This window comes from Lynx rufus, unplaced genomic scaffold (assembly GCF_022079265.1).
Source record: "Lynx rufus isolate CCGP_SWC_20201006 ecotype Redwood Valley unplaced genomic scaffold, mLynRuf1.p SCAF_2, whole genome shotgun sequence".
NCBI classification, from domain to species: domain Eukaryota; kingdom Metazoa; phylum Chordata; class Mammalia; order Carnivora; family Felidae; genus Lynx; species Lynx rufus.
This window is the reverse complement of record NW_025814834.1, coordinates 48,050,021-48,062,149: the sequence shown is the minus strand read 5'-3', so window position 1 is coordinate 48,062,149 and position 12,129 is coordinate 48,050,021. Positions and strand designations below refer to the sequence as shown.

At 40.0% G+C, this 12,129-nt stretch overlaps 1 pseudogene; it reads left to right on the top strand.

The window, feature by feature from the left end:
• Positions 1-10,787: 10,787 nt before the first annotated feature.
• On the top strand, positions 10,788-11,536 carry LOC124514177 (ADP-ribosylation factor-like protein 6-interacting protein 6; annotated as a pseudogene).
• Positions 11,537-12,129: the final 593 nt, after the last annotated feature.

Genomic DNA, 12,129 nt, shown 5'->3' with positions numbered 1-12,129 from the left:
AATGTTATCACTATCAATCTCCAATACCTCCATCTTTGGATAACGATAGCCTGTTTTTTGTAGGCTCAACCACATCCACTCCCCAAATCAGAGAAAGTCTTGTTTAACCAACACTATGTTAGACGTTTCTTCCCCAGTGGTAAATGAGGTTAGAAGATAAATGAGGTTTAGAAGGTTTAGTCAATGGTGCCTCCCCATATTCAGACTGATGTGCAGAAGACAGGAGGAGAAAGCAGGGTAGGGAGAATCAGAGAGATTTGGAAAGGGGAGATTTCAATCCCTGGGTATCAAAGTAAGCATTAAACAACAACCTCCCTATCTGCTCCTCAGACCAGATCTCTGTTTCTCCATGCCTGAAAATAGCTGAGTCCGGATCCCTCTAGCCAGATAATAGATGACATGGATTTCCTACCTAGTTCCTTCTACCCCCTTTGCCAGTCACTGTCCCACCGATCCACCATGAAATTTCACAAGAGGAAACACTTGTCTAGAAACATTAATTCTAAGTCTGATTTAAACATTGACTATCAGTCCTGACCTACATTAATCAAAATGTGTTCTTTCCTGGGGCGCCTGGGTGGCGCAGTCGGTTAAGCGTCCGACTTCAGCCAGGTCACAATCTCGTGGTCCGTGAGTTCGAGCCCCGCGTCAGGCTCTGGGCTGATGGCTCAGAGCCTGGAGCCTGTTTCCGATTCTGTGTCTCCCTCTCTCTCTGCCCCTCCCCCGTTCATGCTCTGTCTCTCTCTGTCCCAAAAATAAATAAACGTTGAAAAAAAATTAAAAAAAAAAAATGTGTTCTTTCCTCACAGGGCCTTAGCAGCCCCTGTGCCTTTGATCATTTGAACCACTGGTTCCTTCAAGAGGGTGCTAGCCTATCCATCCCAGTTTATTCCTTTCTTCCTCATAGCCATCCACTCCTAGTCTCCTACCTTTATTCTTCTACTCCCTTCTAAGCTCACCCCCCCTTTCCTATACCCAGATTGTCAAGGACTATGACAATCATTTCTGTTGAAAATAAATAGATCAAGGTCCTTTACGATTAGTTATCTGCATACCTGAGAACAGTCCATTCACTATCTATCCTTCTGCTCTTCTGGATAACTCGTGAGTTGCCTAAACCTGTCATATTATTTCATAATCCTTTGCCTCGTCAAAAGATGCCCTTTCTTCCTAGTATCGCATCCCCTAACCTCTTCATACATATAAATAAAACTCAAGTCTCAACTCTACTGGGACCCCATCTACGAATATCCACACCTGTGGTTCTCACACAGTGGTTCTGCACATCAGAATCACTTGGAAGCTCTAGAAATAAAACTGAGGCCTGGGACCCACCCTCAGAGATTCTGATTTCATTGGTCAGGGGTGCCACCTGGGCACACAGATTTTTAGCACCTCCCCAGGTGATTCTAATGTGCAGCTAAAGTTGAGAACGACCACTAGAGATGATATGAATGCCCTCCAGCTGCAACTCTGTAATACTCTACACATCATTATCAAAACTTCCAACCCCGTACATTTAGTTGTCTGTGGACCATTCTTTATGCGACTTTACATCCCCAGTACCCGCTTCAAAACATAGACGAATGTTCACCACACTGGTTTTGAATAAATGAAGGAATGAAGTTATTTCATGTTTATATACGAAATTGTTACCACGTAGTGAGATAAGAAAATCTGAACTACCCTTGGGGGGAAAAATCACATAAATGGAGAATAAAGGAAATAGTACAGCTGGAAGTTGTTGCCTGATGTGAGAGTTGTGTTTGGAGCCAGGAAAAACATAGAATGATTCCGGAGCAACACAAAAAAAGAAAAAAATCATCAGGTCTTTTACAAAAGTAACAAAATGAAATAACTGACAGTCACACTTTTTCCCCAGTGTCCTAAAAATATCAACAAAAATGAATCTAGAACTGCTCTGGTACCTGCTGTTTCATAACTCCGATGATTAGATAACATGCCAGCATTTTTTAAAAAAAATTTTTTTTCAAGTAAGCTCTGGGCCTAACATGAGACTTTATCTCATGACCCAAAACCAAGAGATGCATACTCTACCGACTGAGGCAGCCAGGCGCCCCAACATGTTAGTACTTTTATTTATTTTATTTTGTTTTGTTTTGTTTTAATTTATTTATTATTTAATTTACATCCAAGTTAGTTAGCATATGGTACAACAATGATTTCAGGAGTAGATTCCTTAATGCCCCTTACCCATTTAGCCCTCACGACCCCTCCAGCAACCCTGTTTGTTCTCCATATTTATGAGTCTCTTTTGTTTTGTCCCCCTCCCTGTTTTTACATTATTTTTGTTTCCCTTCCCTTATGTTCATCTGTTTTGTATCTTAAAGACTTCATATGAGTGAAGTCATATGATTTTTGTCTTTCTCTGACTAATTTCACTTAGCATAATACCCTCCAGTTCCATCCACGCAGTTGCAAATGGCAAGATTTCATTCTTTTTGATGGCTGAGTAATACTCCATGGTATATATATACCACATTTTCTTTATCCATTCATCCATCGATGGCCATTTGGGCTCTTTCCATACTTTGGCTATTGTTAATAGTGCTGCTATAAACATGGAGGTGCATGTGTCCCTTCGAAACAGCACACCTGTATCCCTTGGATAAATGCCTAGTAGTGCAATTGCTGGGTCGTAGGATAGTTCTATTTTTAGTTTTTTGAGGAACCTCCGTACTATTTTCCAGAGTGGCTGCACCAGCTTGCATTCCCACCAACAATGCAAAAGAGATCCTCTTTCTCCACATCCTCACCAACATCTGTTGTTGCCTGAGTTGTTAATGTTAGCCATTCTGACAGGTGTAAGGTGGGTTGTGTATTTTTCTGATTCAGCACATTGAATATATCCTGCCTCTCCTTTCTGGCCTGCCAAGTTTCTGTGGATATGTCTGCTGATCTGTCTTCCCTGGTAGGTTAAGGACTTTTGTTCCCTTGATTGTTTCATGATTCTTTCCTTGCCTGAGTATTTTGTGAATTTGACTATGATATGCCTTGTTGAGGACTGGTTTTTGTTGAATTTAATGGGAGTCCTCTGTGCTTCCTGGATTTTGATGTCTGTGTCTTTCCCCAGCTTAGGAAAGTTTTCTATGATTTACTCACATAAACTTTCTACCCCTTTTTCTCTCTCTTCATATATAGGACATGTATAATTCTGATGTTGTTCCTTTCTAATGAGTCACTGATTTCTAATTCTTAAATTGTGCTTGTTTGTCGTAGTCTCCCTCTTTTTTTCTGCTTCATTGTTCTCCATAAGTGTGTCCTCTGTCTCACTGATTTGCTTCTGCTTCATCCATCCTTGCCACCGTGGCAACCATTGGAGATTACAGATCAGTTATAGCATTTATTTCATCCTGACTAGCTTTAACCTCTTTTATATACACAGAAAGGGATTCTAATCTATTTTCAACACCAGCTAGTATTCTTATTATCATGATTCTAAATTCTGGTTCTGACATCTTGCTTGTCTGTGTTGATTAAGCCCCTGGCTGTCATTTTTTCCTATTCTTTCTTTTGGGGTGAATTCCTTCATTTCCTCATTTTGAAGGAAGAAAAGGAATTAATAAGGTAACAAAAAATAAAAATAAAAAATTGAAAACAACAGAAAGAAATCAAAAAAAGGATGCTGGATCCTAGGTGTGTTTCGGTCTGGTGGTTGAAAGGAGCTTGATATACTAGAGAAAACAGGGACTGATAAGAAAAGGGGGAAAAAAAGGAAAATGTTTAAAAATTTGAAAAAATGAATACAATAAACTAGAATAAAATGAAATGATGGAAGGAAAATAGAATTTTAAAAATTTACAAAACAGTAAAAAATAGAGTAGAAACAAATTAAAGAATACTATCTTTAATAAAGGTGGAAAATAAAAATAAAATTTTTCCCTTTCTATATTCAAGAATAAGAAAAGAGAAAGAAAAAAATTGAATAGATGGACCAGTGACCAGACTGAAATACAATTGAAATTGCATCAGTTTTCCCTAGAAGTCAAACTACGAAGCACTTTATAGTCCATAAACTAAGCAGGCAGAAAGACTCGTGGTGTGGCTGAAGAGCGAGGTTGGCCCAATTGGACGGGGCTTAGTGTAATGGCTCCCTTCTCCACTAGATGGCGCTGCTTACCTTACTGTGGTGGATTGTTGTGGTGCATGTATGCGCATGCGCGGAAGAGGTAAAAATGGCGTTACCCAGCTACCCAGTCTCTCAGATGGGAACTCTGTTCTCCCCCATGGGCAATTGAGTACCTCTCCTTTGTCTCTGGCCTCCATCCACTGCCCGCTTTTACACTGTCTATGACCAAGCTGTTAGGCTGCCAGGCGGCACCTCCTTCTGGGTTTTTTCTCAGAGGCGGCTGTGTTTCCCACCCCTCACTTCTGAGAGACTGCAGCTTTGACCCGCTCAGATCCTATGGGGAAGGGTCTCACTAAGCAATGTCTGGTCGCCAGCGCACCCCCCAGGAACATTCAGGAGACCATGCGGCTGATGCCCAGAGACTGTGGCTAGGTGCCAGCCTGCCCCAGAAAAAGTCCATGCTATTGTGTAGCAGCAGCATTTCAGGGATTATGGTAAATCACAACACACATCCGGCACCAGGTTTCCCCCCTTAATGTCCTTGTTCCATCATCAGCGAATGGGGTTGTTCTCCGATCTGCTAGCCCCCAACCTCTGCCAAATGTCCTCCCAGCAGGGGATCTGCCACTCTCCATGTGACCTGCGGACCCCTCGGACTTTGCTCTCTGCTCCTGAGGATTTACCCTTCCCACCAGAGATCCACCAGGTATGAGCTTCGGACTTTTAGACTCTGTGCTCCCCCTGTTGATACAGTCTTAATGGAATTTAAACCCTCTCCTTTCTCCTTTCTCCCTTTTTTGTTCAGTCCCTCATGTACTCTTTCTTTTCTCTCCAGCTGCTTTCATGGAGGAGATGCTTTCCCATACTCTCCCCCTGTCTCCGTCCTGTCTCCACAAGCAAAAACAGCTCCTTGCCCTCTGCAGCTTCTCTCTCCCCCAGTTCACCTCTCCGTACCACATACCTGCTGAGTTCTGTGGCTCAGGTTATGCAGAATGTTGTGTTAATCCTTAAATCAGTTTTCTAGGTGTGCAGGATGGTATAGTGTTGATATGGCTGCATTTCAGGGACGAGAGACATAAAAAAAAAAAAAAAACACTTCCATGCTGTTCCACCATCCTGGCCCCTCCCTCATAGTTTTCTGTACTTTTAAACTAACTTACAGATTTGATCCCAAGTCATAAAGTTGTTTTTAAGTTGGTGGAATCTAATGCCCTTTATATTACTGAAGCACCTGGATTCCCCTCACTTTATTGTTAATACTCTATCTTCTTATTTGGAGGCAAACACCAGAAGATAAAAAGATTTTTAAAAAGGACAGTAAAATAAACATGAAAATAAATCCTGGGGATCACTAGAAGACTATATGTAATGCCAAACAATACTTTTTTGGAACATCCTCCAATTATGGTGTGTTTAATCTTGGGTAAATATTAACTATAAATTTAATTATAAGATTGTTAGGTAATATAAGCCAATTTTGCAAAACAAATGAACAAAACTTGAATTTTAGGTTTATGGTTATGTATATGTTATGACAACATTTACTCTTTCTTAAGTGTGTAATAATTGCAATAAAAGAGCATTTAGAACATATTATTTTCAAATTAAAGGGATAGAGAACATTTTTAAGAAAAGTCGGCCCTGTCATTGGAGGTACAATCTCCAAAGCTGACAATAAGAATTCAACAGAATTCTATCCATTTTCAAAAGGCCTTAAATTGAAACTGATGAATTCTAATATTTCTATGATTCCTGACTTATAACAGTATTAATATGTTACAAAATAGGCCATGTTGAAAATAATGCTACTTACAGAAGGGTTTTCAGGAGTCTGCTACCTTCCTGAAGTTGAAAAACAGGGTAATAATTTTTATCTATATAGGTGGATGTTGATTTGTTTCGCTCTTTTCTGTATAATCAGGTATTATTTTTGTTAGTACTATTTCTTTGGTCTTTGAAAGTAGTAGATGAGCACAAGTATCAGAGTTTGCATTACTGTTGCTGACTGTCTAGTAGGCAATTTCCATGTTCCACTCAAAACTTAGGAAAGGGAAAGTGTCTTGCCAAATAGTAAATCCTTAGGATGAAGGAAAGATTGTTTCAATGCTTGAAATCGTGGACAAGAAACAAATATTTACAAGAACTACTCAGGTACTATAAAGGAGGGAAGCTGGCCACTAAGACAACATGTTGGGAGCTAAAGAGAATGACAAATCTCAAAGAAAGGCATTCAGATTATCATTGCCATCATCACCCACATCATGCTGTCCACCATTTGGTCCCTACTTTAAATAATGGTTTCCCCTGAAATAGGGAATTCTAACAATAAAATTGGTCAAGAAATCACACACAATAAACGTTTATTTGGAGATACTCCTTAGTCCTAAGCAAACTATATCTATCAGCAAAATTGCATAGCTGAAATAACTTGGCACAAAATTACACAAAAATGTTTTTCTTCTTGCAACATATTTTATTAGATTTACCTGTTACCTAATAGACTTTGCAACTAGAAGGCAAGAATAAAGAAAATGTAAATCTAGAAATAAATATTTACTTAGTACCTAATATTTCTAGAATCTATACCAGAATTATTTCATGTTAGTTTATTTAATCCTCACAATAGATTATAAAGAAGGTTTTATTAATCCAGGCACAAATGATGGAACTGCAAACAAAGATAGTAAGTGACTTGTTCAATATCACACTAATAAACAACAAATTTAGAACTGGAACCCATGTTTTTCTGTCTTAATCCAGTCTCTTTCCACAACATCATAAAAAAAAAACTATCCTTAATAAACCATTTCAATTATCATGGTGACATTAATGTTTATTGAAAAAGATGTATAGGTATATTTTGAACTTCGTTGTCCAAAGTAGTCTTCACTAACATTGCTTTATTTGGTAATTTCTCTGTGGAAACACTAAACAGTAAAATTTTTTTACAAAATATCAGCAAAGTCTATTTTTCAGTTGCGTTGACATAAAGCAAACCAACTTTTATAAAAAATATAAAATAATTTTAATGATGGTAGTGTTGTAATTATGCTGTCTTGTAGAAAATAACTAAGAGTAACATTTGGCATCACAGAACATTCTGTCATGTGAAATTTGCATTAAAATGTTATTCTGGATGAGAGGTATTTGTCAGTCTCGTTCAAATATCAAACATAGAAATAATTCTCAAATCAATTAAATGCTGCTAACTTAAAAAAATAATGCACTACATTGCCAATTCAGAAAAAGATCTCAACATCATCACAATTATGCCTGAAAGCATCTGGACAACACAAATTTCAATGTGGCTAAAAGCCTAGTGATACTTTTACTGCAGGATTGCATGACCTCAATCATTCAGTTAGATTTGTGTGTAACTATTGCTTCTAGAATATGATATCTATTTCACACCTGAAAATGAATGCTTTTTAAATATGTTTCATCATTTCTTTCACATTGATTCAGTCTAAGGTATTCCCAAGTGAGAATTTATGAGCACACAGAGAGAAGATACATATATGTATATATAATTGTTAAATGCCAGTGTGTAAAATGATCTCCAAATATCCTTAAATAGAAAAGAATCAATACTACAGCATTTGCTTCCCAGGTTTTCACCACGATTGTAATCAGGGAGGAGTATTTAAATATTTAAAATGCATGCATAAAAGCAAACATAAACATTTTAAAAGCCTAGAATGATACCTTTACCCAGCCCTTTGCTGTAGGAAGTTGGCCTTTGTACCAATACAAATTTTTAGCACAGGGATATAATGAAGAGAGCAGCATCAAAAAATCAGAGCACCATTTATTTTCCCCCATAGACACTCCTATTATTAGTATGATACTTAAAATGAACCTCTTTCCTACTTCCTCTGTTCTCTGGGGTTAACTAGCTTTGCTGCAATAACAGGAGCCAATTCTCCCTCCTGCCTGAAGTCTAGACAATAGCTAACCCTGCACCTTTTTCACTTGCTAGAGGTTACAAAGGCATTTATTAGGCATGTGTGAATAGGCCAGTGCAACGAAGAGTCATCGCTAATGTGAACAGCAATCCCTGACTATATGCAAGATATAAAACTGACCCACACAAAGCAACACGTTAGCATCTCTGTGATAAACATGTGGGATCCAGGCTCAAGGATGGCCCACAATAAACCTCATCCCTAGAATTAACACCCCTGTGTGTTCCCCTGCCACAATGGATAGGACTAGACCATGATATCAAGAGAATATTATAGAAACCACAGAGTGTCACTTCTGAGCCCTGGTCACAAAAGCTTTCTTTCTCTTGGATCATCTACTCTGGGGAAGATAGTCACCATGCATTGGAGAAACTCAAATAGTCCTATGGTGATGCCTTTAGGGTAAGGAACTAAATAAAGCCTCCTGCCAATTTCTAGCACCAATTTATCCACCGTGTGAGTGAACCATCTTGGGAGAGGCTCCGCTAGCCCTAGTCAAGCCTTCAGATGACTGCAGTCTTGGCTGGCATGTAACTACAACCTCAACTACTATGGTAGTTGATACTATGATACAAGATACTATGGTATCTATCTACCTATCTATCTGCTGTACAAAATGTTTCACCTAGTGTTTTAAGCAATAAATCCCAAGATGGGCCTCTTTGGTTTGAAGGTTATTCTGAGCTGAAGAAAATGGAGGCCATGCTACCTCAAGAGAAACTTTTGCCCCTTCCTTAACTACATAGAAGAATCTAAATTGGGGATCTTTCCCAGAATAAGAGTTATCAGCAGACATAAATTTTATCTGAATGACCCATCTGTATGGCCAGGCAAGCATCTAATTACCAAACACCTGCTTTTCTTCTTCTCGCCCTGTGAAATGCATTCTTTTGACGTCCCAGACCTCCACCCCACTCTCCTTAGGTCAGGATGACATATATACCTCATTTTGCCTGACACTCTTTGGAATTTCCACATGTGTGTTGATTCCCCATATATGTGCTATTAAATCTGATTTTCTCCTGTTAATCCGCCTCATGCCAATTTGATTCTTAGTCCAGCTACAAGAACCCTTGAAGGGGACAGAAATTCTTGCTCCCTGACAACTTTTTGTACACCTACAACTCAAATCTATTCCACATGGATTGGGGATGCAGTAGTGTTCAGGAGAACAAAAATTTCAGTTTAAAGATTTTACTTACCAAATGTTCTGTACTTAGTAAATAATAATTATTGTTGCTATAGATTAACAGTATGTATGCTAGGTTGAAGGCTTTAAAATTTTTTTTGACATTTTAGTTACCAAATTTATCTCAGATACATACATGAGTAGGCATAGCCCTGATGTTGAAAGGTAACTTACATATTTTCAATTGAAACTGAAACTACTGAAGCTGACAGGTTAAGTTAACAAACGTTTGGCCATGCTACTGTAAAGAAACTCTGGCTGACTTATTTATGAGGCTGTTTTGCATAAGTGACCCTGACCACAGATGAAACCATCTGAAACTGAAGTACACCAGGATGAATTCTTGCAGTTGCACAGAAAGGTGGGGTGGGGGTGGAGGGCAGGGAAGTAACCTGTGAGGACACACCCTGAGATCCTCCTGTCAATCTGTCAGGTTGGCCAGCCATTTTTTACACATAAGGGCTATGTACCAGCACAATCACTAGGTAGGCGGCGCCTGTGAGAAGCACTACATTTCCCCCTTTTCCAAAGGCCAGTTACCTACATCCGCCCTCAAGACACGCCCCACCCCATAAAATCCTGTAAATACTCAGCTCTCCCTTCCCTCGGGGAGGAGGATTTGAGAAATTTTTTTCCCATCTCCTTGCGTGGTGCCCTGCATTAAAACCCTTTTTCTCTGCCACAAAAACTGGCGATAGTCTTCAGGCTCAGCTGCACATCACGCAACAGACCCTTGGTGGGTAACACTACCATGGGTGACTGCGCATCCAGAAGCCCCAGCTTGCAGAGATCTGTGTAAACCCTTATTTCACTAGTTTACTTTTTCAAAAACTTAAGAATGAAATTTAAAATTTCTACAGTATAGTTTTATAAAAGTCTGGAATAGTTTTCTTTTTCCTACCTATCCCCTGTATGTCCCTTAAGTTATGTCTGATTTCTCTCTCTTGCCATCCTCCCTTTTCTCACTTCCCATTCACTCCTCAACCTACTGTAGTACGGTGGGTACCAATCATGTTATATTGTTCTTAAAAGGTCACCAACATCTCTTTTTATATCCCCTTTTGTAAGCAGAAAGAGTTAAATGCCCTCAGAAAAAGATGAGACGTAGCTTTCTTGACATAAGTCATTTTAGGCTCCCAGCCACCTTGTGATCTATGCTACTTGCCCAAATCACATTTCTTGCAGAACTTCCTGGGATATTTGCAGTTGCAGAAGAATTGACCTTGGTAATGATTTTAAGGAAACAAACAAACCAAAAGAGAAAAAAGAAAAAGAAAAAAAGGTGAGAACAAACAGCCACTGTCAGGGCAGGAGATAGCCTAATCATATCGGGGACAATAAATCAGTAATAAAAGTCTTCACTGCTGGTTCAGAAGTAAAGATTGACTAACATTCTTGAGCTATCTTTGCTGGATCTAAAGCCCCTTGAGTACTCACAAACAGGACCAACTAAAGCAAAAGAATTAACGTTGCTGACTCTTGCCCTTCATGACCCGGACCTGGACTCTGGCACTTTAAGAAGACTTATGCCCCTTTTCCTACCATGTCCACACATGGTTGGTTCTTAGAGAGTGGGAGGCATTCAGCTGCTCTGTGCCAAAGCCCTGGCACCCCTGTTGTTTGCCTGGCCTACATTTTCTTCCTTCATTCCGGGAGACAGTAGCAGTGAAGGTGAAGTGGATGATGAGAAGGTCGGATGCGACTCAAGTTGCATGCCACTTGCGGAAGGAGTTCTCGGCTGGGGCGTCATCGGAGCCTAGAAAGGTCTCGTTGCTCCAGGAGGATGGAGACAGGTCTCCGGTTCTGCCAGATAAGCACAATGACATTTTCTGGGTGGTTGCAGGTGGTTGAGCCCAGGCTCAGCAGAGGCTGGTACAAGTCCTCTCAGTTCTCTGTTTGCTGCTGTTCGCCTTCTTTCTCGCCATCACCTACCTGATAGTAAAAGAGTTATATGTTGAGAATTTGAAGAATGAAGAGGATGTAGACACTGGGCTACTAGGATTCTGGACTCTACTTATCATATCTCTGTCTGCAAGATTCTCCTGCTGTAGCTTTTCTTGCACAGTGACTAATCTTGACTTTTTTGAACCAGGAAGATTTCCTCCTACTCCTCTTTCACCTGCCAGGTGCAAGAAACTGACCACACATTCTTTCCACATGGGCTGCATAGCATGGCAGAGTGTTGTAGCTGCTCTTATTGTAACATGGTATCTCATGTTAACCCACATTGATACAATATTTTTGGCAAAACTTAGTCCTGATTGTATGAGAGGAAGAGATAGGATAAAATAGGCAGAGGGAAAGTATAGGACCTTAAGTCCCTGGGTGGGGAAAAACACTATTTTGGAACAATGCTGGGAGTGTCTGACCACAGCAAACCACCTTAGGCTTAAGGTCCTTCTTAAGAATGTAACAGACCCCACCTACTCCCCCTCAGGTTTCCCTCTGGAATTTGACAAAAGCTCTAACTATGGCTGTAGGCCACCCCTCATACAATGGAAACAAGCCAATCAGGAATGGACAACCTAGCACCCAGTGCTATGAAGCCAATAAGGGTAGGACCTGGGAAGGAACAAGGGGAAGGGAAGGGGGAGGGCTGACCAGAACCTTATAGAACAAGGACCCTTGCCTATTGTTGGTGGGCATTCATTTTTGAATATCTCCTCTCTGTAAAGAGAGCTTTCCTACTATTCTTCCTTTCTTATCTTATACTCTAATAAACTTTTGCCTGCTGCTCATTTTGTGTCCCCCTCTTCTTTCTTCCAAGCAGCGAGACAATGAATCCCAGGTATTGTGGTAAAAAATCCTGCAACAATTGCTCTGTAATAACAGGGAAGAGCATCATTTGTCTACTCAGAAGACCAAGAAACCTGCTGTTCATTATG